The sequence below is a fragment of the Macaca nemestrina genome, chromosome 15 (assembly GCF_043159975.1).
Source record: "Macaca nemestrina isolate mMacNem1 chromosome 15, mMacNem.hap1, whole genome shotgun sequence".
NCBI lineage: Eukaryota > Metazoa > Chordata > Mammalia > Primates > Cercopithecidae > Macaca > Macaca nemestrina.
In genome coordinates this window covers 5,156,875-5,174,199 of record NC_092139.1, presented here as the reverse complement: position 1 = coordinate 5,174,199, position 17,325 = coordinate 5,156,875, and the positions used below count along the sequence as shown (strand labels likewise).

The window sequence follows — 17,325 nt, the reverse complement described above, 5'->3', positions numbered from 1 at the left end:
TCTGCCCTGCACTGAGAAAACAGGAGCTGCGGTTATATTACTTAAGAAGTGTATTTATTATATGTACTATGCTCCTGTTTGTAATACAACCCTTTTAAAAAGTCACCATTGGTCTTGCAATACTCTTCCTAATGAGTTGTATTGTTATGGCATTACTTTTTGGTTCAATTATCTCTTGAAAATTTGTATCCATATATAGAAAAAATTGTTGCCTTATTGTGATCACTAGCTCTGGGGTTTCAATGAAGTCAGGAAGCTATGCCAGAAATGATCTTTCTGCTTCCCTTTGGCAGGAAGACGTTGTCTTAGGCAGCGTTGCTCCTGGGGTGGCTGAGTTTCTTGAGTCACATGGGTCAAGTGGTTGCTGACTTTGGCACATTTATTGGCTGGATTTTTTGTGCAAAGCTTCTGAGATCTGATGACCTCCATGGAGTCAGGACTGTCTTGTCACCTGTTTTTCGGGGGTCTGCCTGGCTCCTGCCGCACATTCTTTATTTTCCTGTTAGTCTCTATGTACAACCAGAGATACAGGTTTTCCATGGAGAGGGGTCCTATAGGAGTGTTCTTTCCAATCAAGCTTATTTACATAAAAAAGAACATGACTTAAAAATAGTAATAACGTACTGGTGGTAATACACAGAAATATGTGAAGAAACCATGCAGGTAGTGCTTGGAAGACACAGGCTTGCCAAAAACCACAAAGCTGGTGTACAGGTTTCAGTGAAATGGGGAAATGCTGTTGTAAATTTTCATCTTGGTCTTGTGGCCCGGCCACGATTACTTAGCTATTTGCTGACGCATTAAGTGCTACTGTGTGCACGGAGCATGGTGTGAGGGCAATGTAAAGAGGCATCGTGCATCCAAGAGGCTCATGGTCTGGCTAGGGGCATAACATTTTGACAAGTAAAATGACAGGACACATAAGTAGTAAGTGCCAGGCCTCTTCAACTTGTCCCTTTCTGTGCTGTATCCCATTCATTCTCTCGCAAGTGTCACAGGCTTCTGCAAAAGCAATCTCTAGACCTCAGTGGCCCTGCAGCATTGAGCTTTCAGTCCTTGGGTTTCTGAAGGTTGGCAGGGTTGAAAGTCCAGGCTGGCTCTTCTCCGTGCATCTGTTATCCTTCTTGGACCTGCGTTCTAAACCAGCCATGTTAGTCTTGTGTAGTGGTGAAGATACGTGGGACCTCTTAGGGCCTAGGCTGAAAACCTTCACTCATGCTGATTCCGTTAGCCTATTGGCCAACTTCAGGTCAAAGGGAGGGAAAAACACTTGACCCCTTTGTTTGGAGGAGCAGGAAGGTCATATGTAGACACAGGAGAGGTAGAGAATTGAGGCCAGTCTGGTAATCCACACATTAGACCTATGTAGTCTGTGGGCTTCTGGAGTCAGAATCATCTTGGAATCTCCTGCCACCTCTGATAGGGCGATGCCTTGACATTGGATGCCAACAGACAAGGTCTGTGGGGTGCTTGCGGATACGTGGACTCTGGTGTCAGACTGCCTGGGTTCACTGTGTGGCTTTGGAAGATCTACCTGACATCTCTGAGCCACAGTTTTCCCATCTGCAGAGTGAGGATTACTTTGCTTATATTAATACCCCCTTAGACGGGCAGTCATGATGCTGAGAGGAGATGATTTCTGTAAAGCATTTAGCTCAGTTCCTGGGACACAGGATGATCCTGGTCACCATGAGCTAGCATTCGCCTCCTCCTATCACTGTGGAGAAGCTTTCACCAAAGGCCATGTCTTGGTGGATGAGAGGAGGAGGCTCTGGTCTGGTGCAGTTTTGAGGCTCCCAGATGCCCTTGTCTCCCTTTGGTCCTCAAGATGCAGGAGGGAGGGTTTTCCTGGCCTGAGCTGCTGGGTGAAATCAGGCATCCCTCTGGAACTTCCTCCCATCACCCTGTACTGCCCTGGAGCTGGTTCAGGAGACTGTTGGCATGTGCTGGGAAGCTCCTTTCAAGGTGTTGCACCACCCTGATTTCCTAGTGGGGGAGCTGGCTTGAGGCAGTCAGAACGGTGAGTTGGGTGAAAGACCCAGGGTCAAAGACTGAGTCTCATTCTAGCTGGGACGTGCGGCTGTGGCCACGCTGAGCTGACCACGAGCCCCTGGGCTCCTTAGGGTTGCCTTTGGGCTCAGGAAGGAACCTGCATGTGGACACTGAGCTAAGGGAGCACCAGCTGTTTGCTTTGGTTGGTTCTTTCCCCTAATCCTTGCAAGTAGCTGGTTCTGCTTTGATGTAAAATAACAAAAGATTTAGGGAAAATTTATAATTTAGCTCATTTTTTTTTTAATGAGAAGGGTGAGTTTTGGAGCAAATTTCATACCATGCCATGTGGGGTAAGCTCAAAGTATCGCCTGTGCTCTCATTCACCTGGGCTGGCTTTCTCTGCTTGCTTCCCACTGGGAGTCTAATACAGCCTGTCTTTTCCTTAAGATCATTACTTCAAACAGTGTTGACATTTTAATGTGATTATTTTCCTGTAATATTTTTCCAGCCCTTTTCCACTTGGGGACTATATTTGTATCCTTTTTCTTTGGGGATTTGTGGTGTTCCAGCTCCATCCTGGGCTGTAGAATAGAGCTATGCTCATAGTAGGTGCATGGTAAACATTGATTGACTCTTGAGTACATGATAGTGATGCCTAGCACCCCTCCTCAGACCTATTCCCATGTTCCCATAAAAAAATTAAAATCGAGGGGGAAAAACCCAAAACAACAACAACAAACAAACAGTTCCATGATGGCTTCAGGTTAAATAGTCCCACCCTGGTGGGAATTCCTGGAGCAAATGAGCAAGCCAGTGGGCAGCAGCCTGAGTGTGACTTCTCAGGAATATGCATCACTGAAAGTGAACCCACACATTTGTTAACAATTGGTCCCTATGTGGTGTTACAAAATTAACTAATAACAATGTATTCCAGAGGATATTAGCGTAGAGCAGCTATTTTCTTACAGGAAAAGAGGGATTCCAGTCATTTTTTTTTTTTTTTTTCTGTTTTGTTGAACTGATGGTTGCATCTTGCCTGGTGAAATCTTTAGCAAGGAGGAGGTGGAAGTTGTTCACTTTAGCACCCAGGGGCTCAGCTAACGTTTCATGGGGCTGACATTCTGGGTGCCTGTGCTAGGTGGGGAAGGGAAATTAAGCGGCTTTTTTCCACAAATGAGAGCCTGAGTAGAAAAAAGAGGCATAGCTCATGGCACATGTCATTTCTCCCTTCGTCCCTCCTTCCATCCCTCCCTCTGTCCTTCTTCTTTCTCCTTCCCTTCCAGCAAATTTAGTGCCTGTGATAATGTCAGGGGTGAGGCTGGGCTTGGGGAATAGCACAGCAAGCAAACCTGTTGTCTCATCCCCGTGGGTAGATAGTCTGGTGGGTGATGGGCTTGGATCATATCAGCTCACAGGCAAATGCCCCATCCAGCTGTGGGGAGGCTGCCCTGGAGCCCTGCGGGCTTGTAGAGGGGTTGGCATGTCTGGGGATCTGAGGGAAGGGTCCAGGGCAGGTCACTTGGGTTAGAGCCAAAAGGTGGCTTGGAATTAGCCCAGCAGGGAAGGGAAAGATGTGCTAGGCCGAGAGATAGGCAGTGCAAAGGCCAGGTGGTGGGGGCAGCTTCGGCTGGGGCCAGAGGCAAGAGAGAAGCAGGAGTATGGCGGGATGGGGATGCAGGGGAGCTGGGAGCCAGCCGGTTGGGGCCTCCTGGACTGGGGAGGAGCTTATCTGCCATGAAGGAACCATGGGATGTCTGAAGAGAGGGGTGTGAGTGTGTGCGTGTGTGAGTGTGTGTGACAGAGACCAAGAGACAATGTGATCAGGCACATTTCCAAGCCATCACTCTGGCTGGCCATCCCAGGCAGAAATGGGTCCCGGGAAGGCAGCAGAGTGAGACCAGGGAAGAGGGTGTGGCGGCGACAGATGATGGGACCTGGGTTGGGGTTTGCAGAGCTCATTCAGAGAAGGGGCTGGGCCTACATTGTCCGGAGTAGGGTCTGTGCAGAAGAGGCTCAATCTCAGCTTGGAAGGGAAGGGCCGGAGAGGGAAGGGGAGGACATGTGCCATGAGGCACCTATGTGGTGTCTGCGCACCCCATGGTGCAGCCAAATGCTCTGCCCAGGACCCTCATGCAGGAGCCCTGAAGCCTGTGCGAGAGTTGCTGTCTCAACCTGAGCAGGGCTGAGAGCCTGGACCTGTTTGGAGAGAGTCTGGGGTAGTGCGGGATACTCGGAGACATTGCTTGGGGTGCCCTAGGATGGACTGTGTTTTCTTCCTTATACATAAGAAGCTGGAAAATGGGAGTTGGATGTGGATTCCTTGGGCAAAGTTTCTTTTCCTGGCACCATAGAGCAGGGCTGCTGGCGGGGGTGGATGCTCACTACCTCCTGTGTGCTTCTCCTACTGTGAGCAAATGAAGACCCTCCGTGACCCATATCCTGTGTAGCCCCCTCCCCTGAGTTTGGCAGGGACCGGCGACTGTGAGCGGTTTCGCCCCCATGCCTAGGCTATGTTACAGGCACAGGTGACTTAAGAAAGTATGAGCCTTGGTGGGCCTGCCCTAATCAAGGGAGCCTTAAAGTGGACAAAGTTCTTCCTGGAGGTTGAGACTGGAAGCACAGGATGGAAGCGGGGGATGCTGGTTTGAAGATGGAGGGGACTGTGTGGCAGGGAATGTGAGTGACCTCTAGGAGCTGAGAGCTAGGGATCTCAGTCCCATAGCTGCAGGGTTCTGACTCTTGCCAACAGCACGGAAGTAGAGTCTCCCCTTGAGGGAAGATGAGAAGGTACCCCACTGACACACCGATTTCAGCCTTTCGGACCCCGAGCAGATGAGAAGGCACCTGGGCTGACACACCGATTTCAGCCTTTGAGACCCCAAGCAGAGGACCCAGTCCTGCCATGTCCTGACTTCTGACTTATGGAACTATGAGCTAATAAGTGGGTGTTATTTTAAGCCCATAAGCTTATGGTTTTGTGTTATGCAGCAATGGAAAACTAATACGGGGAGGGAAGTTTATTGCTTCCATATTACAGGGGAAAGCCTCAGGTTCAGAGAGGTGAAGGGATCATCCTGGTCACCTGGCTACCCTGACAGAGCTGAGATGCAAAGCTGTGCGGCCAGACTCTGATGCTTCTGCTCTGTGCTGCCTTGGTTTCCTGATCTGTGAAATGGGCTGGTCATGGCATTGTCCTGAGGTCGCAGGAGGAGTGGCCTGGAGGCTGTGCCAGCTGTGAAAGTGTCAGGGCCCTTTTGACTGTTGTCACCCTCCCTGTGGGCACACAGGACCTGGAGGGGTACCCCTCCGAGGCCCTCCCTGGCTCCTCACACTCACCCTAACCCCAGAGTGTTTCCATGGTTACCTGGTGGCTTTACTAGTGTGACTCTCAAGCTGGCCCCATATTCACTCCTTTTTATGTGTATTTCTAATTTCCTTTAGAACATTTTTAAACTTTTCACTTTGAAATATTTTAGACATCTAAAAATATCACCAAATAGTAAAAAATAACTCCTGCATACCTTTCACCTATATTCCCCAAATAACATCCCACTTAAGTACAGTAAGTCATCAAAACCAAGAAATTACCTTTGGTACAATACAATTAACTCATCTACTGACCTTATCTGAATTGAGTCCATTTTTCTGCCAACATGCTTTTCTATCCTGTGATCCCCCCGCATCCCACGTGGCATCCGGCCAGCACGTCTCCTTAGCGTCCGCCAATGTGGGACAGTTCCTTAGTGTCTTCATAGCCTGATGCCTTTGAAGAGGACTTTCAGTTATTTTGTAGACTGTCCCTAAATGAGGGGCTGTCTGATGTTTCCTTCTTATTAAATCCAGTTTATGCGTTATTGGCACAAATCCCCCATAAGTGATGTCGCTGGAGACCCCTAGGTCAGTTGTACCGATCCTGGTGATGTTGACTGGTTGCTCAGCCAGGTGTCTCTGCTCTAAAGTTAACACTTTCTTCCTCTTTGTAATTCGTCAGCATTTTGTGGGAAACGACCTTGAGACTGTCAGACATTGTTTCTCATCATACGTTTTCCCGCCCGGGGAATCCTCGCCTGCCAGTTGTCACCATGGTGCGTGTTCAGGGGTGGCTCTCTTTCCGTCATTTCTCTTAAATGTATTAGTGAGTTCCATTACTTACTAATAAAGGAAAGCTTCCCCCACGCTCCCCTGCCTTTATTCACCTGTTTACTTACGCTAGTGTGGACGCCTGCGTGTATGTTGATCCTGTGGAGTAGAGTCCACTGCTGTCATCTTCTTGTTGCTGGAACTGTCCCAGACATGGCCACTGGGAGCTCCTTCGAGTCGGCGTCTGTGCCAGTGGAGTGCTCCCATCATTGTCTGAGCTCTTTCTTGCTTTCTGGCAGCATAAGACGCTCCAGGCCTCCAGGTCCTCGCCTCTGCTGAGGTGCTTGCTGTGTGGAATTTGGGAGGGTGCTCTCAGGGGCTGTGGGCTCCCACCCCTGCTTCCTCCTCATCCTTGCAGACCCCTGTGCAGGTCGGTTATTTGTAGGTGAGCACCCGGGGCACACAGACTGTGATGTAGCCGGGTTCCCCAGGGAGCAGGTGGCAGAGTTGGGGCTTGCCCAGACTCCTGCTCTTGCCCTGTGGAAGGACCTATGAGTCAGACCCAAACAGGGATTCGGTGGGGCCATGCTGGGCAGCCCATGTCAGCCTGGTACATCTTGGGAACCATCCATGGTGTCAGAGCTGGGAGCATGGTCTTGGCACACGTAACATGCCCCGTTTCTCTCTTTCTTCTGGGGTTCAGGCATATTTCTGGTGCATGATAAGATCTTTGCCTCCTTCCCGTCTTTCTTGCCCTCATGGGTAGTCCAGAACCCTTTGTAGATTTTCCACGGTGGCCTTTCCCAGGTAGGTACTGGCTGGCAGTGGCAGTCTAGCCTTCCTGCCTGCCTCAGTGGCCTTCCCTGCGGGAGCTGTATACAGGTGACAGGGAGCACAGGCCACCGGCCCCTGGGGAGGTGTGGGGGGCACAGTGAGCCACATCCGCCACATACTGTGTGCCAAGCTGGAAAAGAGTTTGGGGTTGCAGAGGACAAAGGAAGAGAGGTCACCTTTGCAGAATCACATGGCGCTTAATTTGTCTTACCTCTTCCCTACCCACTCCGCTCCTTTCTTCCCAGAGAGAGGAGGCAGCTCCTGGGAGAAGGCACAGCCTCTGAGACTCACAAGCAGATCTTTTAAGGTCAACTTTGCCATCTGTCTTTTAGGCAATAACCTTCACTATAGCTTTTTCTGCTTATTTTTGTCGAAAGTCATTGGGAGAATGAGTCATTGCGTGTGTATGCGTGTGTGTTTGTACATGTGTGTATGTGTGTGTATGTGCCTGTACAAGTGTTTGTGCAGGTGTGCATGTGTGCATACGTCCCCTGATTTTTTTGTGATAACTTCCCTTCATTTTTTTTTGAAAGGCTGAAAGGGACTCAGGGTCAGGGCCATGGTGCATCCCTCCTGCAGGGAGCTGGAGCCAGTGCGCCCGGGTGCCTGAAAGCTGGCCTTTGGGTCGGGCTTCAGCCTCAGCCCTACTGACTGTGCCTGGCCAACCTCTGTCAGTCCCTTCATCAGGCCATGCTTTGGGATCCTCCTCTATAAACTGGGGACAATGCTAGTTCCTACTCCTGGGGTGGGTATGAGTTCCAGATGAGGCACGTGACCTTTGCAGGATTTTGACATTACAGTAATATAACTGTAATTTACCTTCTGGTAAATGCTCTGTTCAGGTCAGTTAGCAGAGTAGAAAGTGCTGGACCTGCTGACACAGCAGCCATCTCCTGGTTTGCAGTGGTCACTGTCTCAGGAGGAGGCTGCTGTGTGACTGCTGCAAGGGGTGTCCCTGTTTGCTGCGGAGGCCCAGAGATTGTCCCAGTACCTCGCTGCACGCAGAGAGGCCATGTGTGCCTCTTGACCCTTCAGCTCCGCGCTGAGAATGAGGGAGACCAGGGGTTAGAGACGTCTCGGGACCTGAGCTGGACACCAGCTCCCATCTGTCCATCTGCCCTTGGCTACTGGGGGAGCCGGCTCTGGCCAGGACTGATGATTCCTGGCACCCACCAGGAGATGCACATCCTGCTTGAAAGCTGTGAACTGCTATCCAGAGTGTCTGGGCTTATCCTGCTGGAGCAAAACCCCTGAGCTAATATGTAGTCCCATTGTGAAATGTATTTTGAGGAGGGCTTCTACAAGGATTCTAATTTTACAGCAGCTTTGACCAAAAAAAAAAAAAAAAAAAAAAAAATCTTCAGCAAACCCTCAGAACCATGGTTCCTGTATGCTGTATAGCTTTCAAAAACACTCCCCCATCCCTTGGAAATATAGGCAGGGAAGGGAAAATAAATGCTTTTTGTGGGAGGCAGGAGTATTATGGAAAAAAAACTCAACAGGCTTTTTAAAACTGGAAAAGTAGAACACGCGCATGTTGAAAAATTCCAGGGCGGCTGGAGATAGGATGGGGTGGGGCAGGTATACCAGCTCCACATGGATCAGGCTTGGTCCAGCCCGTGTTACGACCTGCCAGCTGTCTGCTTCTCCTCTTTGGCCTCAGTTTCCTCATCTACAAAATGGGAATTATAGTATTGTCCGCACCATGCCGTTGTTGTGGGGGTTAAATGGTATGATCTGTCACGTGCCTATTACATGTATGTATGTGTATATTATATGTATGTATTCAACAAACATCGACTGTCTTTTTCGTTAGCGAAAACCAGGTCTGTCTGGCTGTGCACCCGTCTCTTGTCCCGAGACAGCTGCTGATGGGTTTCTTATGTACGCTTTCAGGAAATTTCTACACATTTTTTTCTTCTTCTTTTGTTTTTAACATGAAGGGAAACATGCTAGCCCCTGTTCTGTGCCTGGCTTTTTCCTCTTAAAACTGTATCTGGGGCATATAGATACGAAGTTTGAAGGATATGTGGGAATGGACCAGATGAAGGAGGGGTGGGGATGGTGACCACTGTCCCTGGCAGAGGAACAGTGGATGTGGTGGCCCTGTGGTGGGAAGGGCACCGTGTGAGCATGGGTTGAACAGCTGGTGCGTGGGAATGGGGAGGTGGCTCGGGTCTGCCACGCAGGACAGGGAAGACCAGGTTGAGGGGTTTTGTCTGTATCCTGTGGAGTGATGGAGAGCTGCTGACACTGATGGAGCAGAGGGTGACCCGCTGATCTGGGACTCAGAAAGGTCACCCCACTTCTGCTTTGGCACCCCTGGGTATTGTGTAGAGGGGGTGTCCTGTTTTGGTTTCCCAAGAGGGAAACTGGACCCACTGGCAGGAGAAGTGATGGAAAGTGGATGGGAGCTGCTGGTGTGTCGCCTTTCGATTTGGAGGGTGGGGACATAAGAGTGGGAAATGGGGCCGGGCGCGGTGGCTCAAGCCTGTAATCCCAGCACTTTGGGAGGCCGAGACGGGCGGATCACGAGGTCAGGAGATCAAGACCATCCTGGCTAACACGGTGAAACCCTGTCTCTACTAAAAAAATACAAAAAACTAGCCGGGTGTGGTGGTGGGTGTCTGTAGTCCCAGCTACTCGGGAGGCTGAGGCAGGAGAATGGCGTAAACTTGGGAGGCAGAGCTTGCAGTGAGCTGAGATCCGGCCATTGCCCTCCAGCCTGGGCGACAGAGTGAGACTCCATCGCAAACAAAAGAGTGGGAAATGGTTGGGGCAGTGTCTCTAGAGGGTGGCTTTCTTTGATGTGGGCCTGGAAGTTGGTGAAAATTGCCTCTCTTTTGGTGCTCTCATGGGTGTCTGAATATTTTGATCCCAGGTCATCTTTCAAGCCAAGTACAGCATGCACCAACTCCTACGTGGCTGCATCCCACAGCCCCTGATGCACTGGCGGACTGCTCCACACCTGCTCCCTGTTGGGGTCTCTGTCCTCCTGGGTGATCTTCTAGAGCGGGGGTCTCAAGCTTTAGGGTATATGAGACTCGCCTGGGGTCTTGTCTACGCGGCATGCTGGGTCCCTTCCCAGAGTTCCTGACTTGACGCATCTGCCATGAAGCCAGCATGAACATGCATTTCTAGCAAGATCTCAGGTGCCGCTGATGCTGCTGATCTGAGGACACCCTGCTCTGGAGACTAGAAATGTCTCCGGCCTGGTCTCCCTCCCACACTGCTCCTGTGTAGCCTGTGGGAGGCACCTCCTGGCAGCCGCCTCAGTCCCTATCCGAGTGGTCTCTTGCACCTCGAGTGCCATTCTGTGGGCCTACCCAAGGAACATATTCCAGGGGCTGGAGCTGACCTGCTGGAGCTCCCTAACTCAGTCTGATAGAAAGAAGATTAAAAAAAAAAACTTTTAATGTTAGAGTAATTTAAATTTTATAGAAAAATTGTGAAGCTAGTACAAAGACTTTACGTAAGCCCCACACCCTGGTCCCCTTTCATTCTTATAGTAGATTTGTATCACTAATGAACCACTCTTGAAACATTATTATTAACTCAAGTTCATACTTTATTCCAACATCCTTGGTATTTTTCTAATGCCCTTTTTCCATCTCCGGATCCCATCCAGATCCCACGTGACATCTGGCCATCATGTGCCTTCGGGTTCTCTTGCTGTGACACCTTTTCTGACTTTGCTTGTTCTTGGTGACCTTAGCGGTTTTGAGGAGCACCTGTAGGGTGTTCTGTAGAATGTCCTTCAATCCAGAACTTCTTTTTACATTCATCATCTGCTTGCAGGGCATCTTGAGTCATGGAATAGATTCTCATTTGTTTTCTTTGTAAATTCTGCCGAGAGCCAGGGTCTGCAGAGATCTCTGCAATCTGATAGCTAGAGGCCTCCGTTGACCCTGAGGCAAGCCCCATTCCTGTTAGAGAAGGTGCGTGGAGCTGGTGTGGTTGGGAGGAGTGGTTGAGAATGGTCTCTGCGGGCACAGGGCTTGCCTGGCAGGCAGCTGCCCAGTATGGCTGCCTTTGTGGCTGATGTCATGTTCTCATCCCATCTGATGCACTCTCCACGAGTCACTTTCAGAAACTGGAAGATCCCACTTAATTCTGCTCTGGAATATATTTAGAAATCTATTCATGGCCCTCTCCCAAAGCTGATGTTAAAATTAAGAGAGATCATTTGTAGGATGTCATGGCTGTGCAGGAAGAACGCGTTGATGTCTCCCTGGCCGCCTTTGGCTTCTTCTCTTGCTTAGGAACTTGCCCAACTCCCGTTGCCCGTCTGAGCCCAGCTTTCCCCCTCTGAGCCCAGTTTTCCTCCTCTCACCCCAGTGTCAGAGTGGGCACATCCTCACCATGGATGCACGCAGGCTTTTCCTCTGCATGCACCGTCTTGTCTTGTGTGACAGCCTGGGGCTGTTTCTCACCCTTGTTACGCTGGGGTTCTTGGCTGAGAGCTCCTGGGCAGGGACTGACTTTGAGATGAGACTTCTCTGTTCGTTTCTGGCTGTTTCTGGGTCTGGGAGGCATTTGGAGGGTTCACCGCTTATATCTGTGACCGCATACCTCAGGGTTTGCGGTGAGGGGTGTGGAGATTCCTGTGCTGCAGGAAATCTCAGTGCTTCCGTTGTGCTGGGGAGAGGCCAACCCACCTTGGGGTACCAGGGCTGGACCAAACTGTAGAGGGCATCTGACCCAGGAGTTGAGAGCCAGACATATTATTTGCAATACTCTGCAGGGAATTTAAAAATGAAACCAATCTGAACTCTCTGTCCAGAATTCATGGTCACCAGCCATTCAACAAATATTTACTGGACACCTGTTTTAAGTCTGTCACTGGTTTTGGAGTTTGCATATAGCTATATGTGGCAGGTTGTGGTGATGACTGATGTCTCTGCCTTCATGGAGTGAGTAGTCTTGTGGGATGAGGGGAAACAGACAGCATAGAAATAGATGTGTGATAGGACTCTAGGTGGTTATAGATGCCTTGAATGATGATCAAGTGAGGCTGGAGGAATGAGACTGGCAGGGAGGAGAGCCCGACTGTCTGTGATCGTGGGTCAGAGAAGACCTTAGAGCAGGGCATCTGTGCAGAGACCAGGCAAAGTGAGGGAGCTGGTCATGTGACTACCCTCGAGAAGAGCACTAGGGCAGCAGGAACAGCAGGTGCAACAGCCCTGCAGCAGGCGTGTGCTTGGGTGTGGGAGGAACAAGGAGACCAGGGAATCTGAGTGAGTGATGGAGAAGGGCAAGTTTTTGATGCCCACAATGCCAAGAAGTGGCCAGGGGAGGATCCTGGAGAGGTGCCAAGGCCTGGGGGAAGACCTGGGCTTTATTTTCAGAGCTGCCCGTTGAAGGAGATTTGAATGGCTGCAGTGTGAGATGAGATTGTGCCGGGCAAGGGAGGATTTGAAGGTCATTTAGTCAGAGATGCTGGTGGTTTGGAGCAGTTTGTTCACAGTAGATGTTTTTGGTGCCTGCATCACAGCTCCTTGGACCAACTCTGCCTTGGTCTTCAGCTGTGGCTTCAGTCAACCAGCATGTTGGGTGATGAGCGCTGTGTTGGAACAGGTGGTTACATTTTCATGAATAATGCAAGCTGGCCGCAGGGGGAAATATTTACACCATGGCAATTGGCAAATGTACATATCAGCTCCCTTACAACACTCAAACATTTTCCAGCACAGCACAGCCATTAGCCCGGTGCTGTGGATATTCTCCCAAGCATCAAAGTGCAGCCAGAACATTAGGGGAGCTAATGTCTGAAGGACAATCCTCAGCTGACGGAATGGGAGTAAACATCCTGGGCATGCATCCTTTAGGTGGGTGCTTCTTGGAGCTTTCACAGAATGCAGCCTTGCTGCCTACAGCTGTGACCTGGGAAATGCACCTGTGTGTGGGTTTGCCCCTCCTCCCTCCCTCACTCTCCTTGCTCCCTTGCTTCTGCTTCCTGAGACATCTCCCAAATAAGCTACCTGCACCTAAGCCTGCCTGCAGCTCTGCTTTTCGGAGAATCCACTTAAGATGATGGTAGAGCTAGGTGTGGTGTGAGAGGGATCAGGTGGCTGGCATGAGAGAGAAGAGTCCTGGATGACTGGAAGGGTTCCAGCCCGAGCAGCTGGAAGGATGGAGAGGTTCTGGCAGCAATGGGGAGGAGCCATTGAGATGAGCAGGATGGGGGCTGGGCAAATCAATGCTCTGTTCAGCTTTGGACAGGTTCTGTTTGAGAGACCTATCAGATCCCCAGGTGGAAATTGTACCTGGCGATGGGGAGATGTGTGTGGTTGGATAGAGATATCTGGGACTGGACAACACTGATTAGGTCAGGTGCCCACCTGCATCTGTGACTCAGTGATGCCCTCCTGCTTAGGAAGCCTCTGTTTATCTATGTATGTGTCTGTCATCCATATATTTATCATTTATCTCTATTTATGTATCTATCATCTATTTATAAATGTATCTATATTCTAGCGTCTAGCCATCAATCTATCATTTATCTATTTTTATGTATCAATAGATCTATCATCTATTTTTCAATATATCTATAATCTATCATCTATCTACTAATCGATCATCTACCATTATCTGTCAATCTGTGTATCTATCTCTCTCTCCATCCATCCACCTATCCAGGCCGTGCTTGCTTCCTTCCGCCCCTTCCTTAGCCTATCCCTGCCCAGGAAAATTCTTGTCCCTGCTCCAGTGCCTTCAGTGACAGGAAACTCACCAACCTCTTAAGGCTTCAGCGTAGAAGTTTCCAACTCATGTGGCCACTCCAGAATACTGTCCTCCGGGGACTGTGTTTCTCTCTCATGTCCTCCTCCCAAGATTTATTTACACTCCTCACTTGCCAGGAGAGAGTACTTGGGAGCTCCGAGCCATGCGTGTTCCCTGGCAGGGTCGCCTGTGTGCTGGGGAAGAATGGGCCCAGTCATGGGGTGGAGACGCCCCCCAGCTGCAGCCCTGGCTCCCGAGCAGAGGCGGCTTTGTGCTTCTCAGGGACAAGGGTTGCCATTGAGGCAGGCCAGGGATGCTGTGCAAGCTAGTGATGGCTGCAAGCTGAAATCGGGCATTTCACAGAGAGCAAGCGCTGTGCTGTCCCCGCAGCCTGCGCATGAATGGAGGCTTTGGCCCTCGGAGTGCAGCCGTGCATGGGGCCACGTGCAGGCATTTCTGGCTCCTGGCTCCCGGGGAGAGAGGCGAGTCCTGTTCTCTCCCTGAGTTCTGTTTGACAAAATTCACAAAAACACAAAGAAACACAAAGTGGGGGAGAGGATCAGTTCATTCTCCTGGCTCCTGGTTGGTCTCGAGACCTCTCCTGTTGCCTGTGCTCTGGAGGATTCCCCACAGCACCTACTAGGTGGGCCAGAGCAGGATGGATTTGCGGGACCCTGGAAGGCTGGTAAAAGGACTGAGAAGCCGCAGCCCTGTGCCAGGAAGAGCCACAGAGGTTAGACCTTGTTTTTGGTTTCTTTGTTTGTTTGTTTTTATTTTTAGTACAATTGTTTACACTTTCTAAACTTTTTTGAAATAATTTTAGACTCACATGGGGGTTGCAGAGCTTCCCTCAATGACAGCATCCACCTTTCCGTGGTTCACTGATTGGCACCAGGAGGTGGACGTCGGTACAGTGACGTTAACTAAACCAGAGGCCTTAGCGAATTCTACCAGGTTTTACAAGCACTTTTGCTGTTTTTTTCAGTGAATAATTGTGTGAAATTTTATCACATCTATAGATTCACAACAACCAGGTGAAACTTAACTTTTAAATAATGAGGTGCCAGGCCCCTTGGTTCCTGAGGTGGCATGGGCGACGTGCGTGGATGCTGGCTCGGGGGCAGCCTTTGCCCACCTGGTTCCTTTTCTCTATGTCGTGCCCCCACCATGCTCTGGTGGCAGGGGCAGCCTCCTCCTGGTCCCCAGGCCTCTGCTTCTCTGGTGCCTGTGGAGGCTCAAGCCTTTGCCCCATCTCCCTTCTTCCCAGGAAGGCCCTGGCTGCCCGAGAAGGCCCAGCCTTCACCTTCTCCCTCCCCTGTTCTCGCCGAGCCCATCTCCTGTGGCTGCCCTAGCACGTGCTGCAGACTGGGGAATTCCACAGCGGAAACCTACTCTCTCGCAGTGTTGGAGGCTGGAGGTCTGAAATCAAGGTGTCAGCAGGGCGATCTCCTTCTGAGGGCCGTGAGGGCAGGATCTGTCCCAGGACTCTCTCTGTGGCCGTGAGTGGTTGCCTTCTTCCTGGTTCTCTTCACATGATCATCCTGCCCTTCCAGGGTGTGAGCTCCATGCCTGTCCCCAGAAGATCTGGAGGCTTCCGTCTTCTGCTCCTTGTCAGACAATGGAGCAGAATAAGCAATGGTTGCCTCTCTGGAATTGGAGCTTAGTGCTCATGAAATAGAATTCTCTTAATCTCACAACTGTCCTCAACACAATTGCAGTGGGTGGCACTGAATGAGTGTCCTGCTTGTCAAGACCGCCACTGTGGCCTTCTGTCTTCCCACTGTGACTGATGGCAAGTCACTAGAAGGAAGCACCCAACTCCCCATGATGGCATTAAGTGACACCCGCGGGTGTGGCTGTAGACCGGGGGTTCCATGCAGCCAAAGGAAAGAAGAAACACTCCTGCAGAATGCATGAATACAGGGCAGGTCCTAAAGCCCAGCCCGCGGGTGAGTGTGTCCTGGTGGTCGCCACTGTCCAGTCAACTCATTAGTGTCAATCATGACACTGATTTCCTGGCAGTGTGTGAGATGATTTTAGGCAGTAAATGAACTATTAATTTTATAAAGAACATTCATATCAGATATATGTCTGTTTAATTTTTCTTTTTTCTTTTTTTGAGATGGAGTCTCACTCTGTTGCCCAGGCTGGAGTGCAGTGGTGTGGTCTTGGCTCACTGCAATCTCTGCCTCCCAGGTTCAAGCGATTCTCCTGCCTCAGCCTCCCGAGTAGCTGGGATGACAGGTGCCCACCACCACACCTGGCTAATTTTTGTATTTTTAGTAGAGATGGGGTTGGCTAGGCTGGTCTTAAACTACTAACCTAGGGTGATCTGCCCGCCTAGGCCTCCCAAAGTGCTGGGATTACAGGCTTGAGCCACCATGCCCAGCCTGTTCAATTTGTCATTAGAAAAATTTTTCATTTCCATTAAAGTAGATGTCAAGTTTTCATTTTAAACTTTCTTAAGAAAACTTTATATTCATTTTCGACCAAGTGGTTCTATTAGAGCAACATCCATAAGAGTGGTGAGAGTGGTGACGCGAGAGTGAAGTTGGGGAGACACCGGGTGGTGCAGTTACCCAGCACCATCTAGAGGAAGTGCCCGTGGGGTGGGCGGTTACCCAGCACCATCTAGAGGAAGTACCCCTGGGGTGGGCGGTTACCCAGCACCATCTAGAGGAAGTGCCCCTGGGGTGGGCGGTTACCCAGCACCATCGAGAGGAAGTGCCCCTGGGGTGGGGGTCCTTGCACAGAGGCAGGATCCAGTCCCAGCCACCCTCAAGGAGCTTGTACTGACGAAGTGGGGAGGGAGGCATGAGAAATGTTGACTCAGGGGCAGAGGGTCCTTAGGCTTATCAAGGAAGCTCTAGGGTTCTCGGTGTTCTAGGGGATTCGAGGAGGAAAGTTACATATGCAGGGTAGACAGGGGTGGTTGGAGGGATTTGGTAAAACGTTCATGAAGAAGGGATGGGTCTGTGGGGCTTCTGGAGTTGAAGTGACCACCACCAGGGATGCTGGCATGCGGAACCAGCTTCATGACTGTTAGCTGTCATCATGGAATGGAAGTCGAAGTGTGGGTTTAGCAGGGCTGAAAGAGGTGTAGACCTCCCATACTGGGAGAGAAGCCATGCTCAGGGAAGAATGCCCAGGGGCTAAAAGTCAGAGGCAGATGCCCATCTTAGGGGCCCTTGGTCGCCATAATGATCAAGACGAGGTCCTTCGATAAAGTCTGGTCCGGCGCCTCTGAAACACACGTCACTGGGAATCTGGTTAAAATGTGGATTCTGATCCATTGAGTGGGCCTGAGACTGTGCATTTTTAATGAGCTTCTGGGGGATGCTGCTGCTCAGATGCCCCACTCTTCTCTCCCCTAGCCCTCAGCAACAGCAGACACTTAGTACCTGCCTTTCTGCAGGGACATAGGAGGGAGGTTTGTTCGCAGTGACAGTTTTTGGGTAGTTATGGAGGGAGGAGAGAGGTAGGACTTTGTCTTGGTGCAGTTTATAGGGGGCTTGACAGAGGCAGAAGGGGTGGGCAGGAGTTGCCAACTTTTATATTTTGGTCAACTAGCGTTGTTTAAAAACAACAATGAAGAAAAGCCCCAACATCCTTGGTTTTGCAATAGTATAATAATAACACTGTTATCACCAGTATTTCCTAAAAGAAATGGAATTTCACATCCAAAGAGTCAGGAAG

At 50.4% G+C, this 17,325-nt stretch overlaps 1 protein-coding gene across 6 annotated transcripts in view; it reads left to right on the top strand.

The window, feature by feature from the left end:
* The window catches only part of LOC105470567 (phosphatase and actin regulator 3), a 270,600-nt gene that overhangs the window by 37,426 nt on the left and 215,849 nt on the right, over positions 1–17,325 (top strand). Inside the window, exon 1 of one of the 6 annotated variants that reach the window (XM_011722673.3) lies at positions 13,448–14,362. The exons of the other annotated variants lie outside the window; for them this stretch is intronic. The gene's annotated coding sequence lies outside the window, so the exon portion shown is untranslated. Of the gene's footprint in view, positions 1–13,447; positions 14,363–17,325 lie in introns of those variants that run through there. 6 annotated transcript variants of the gene reach the window in all.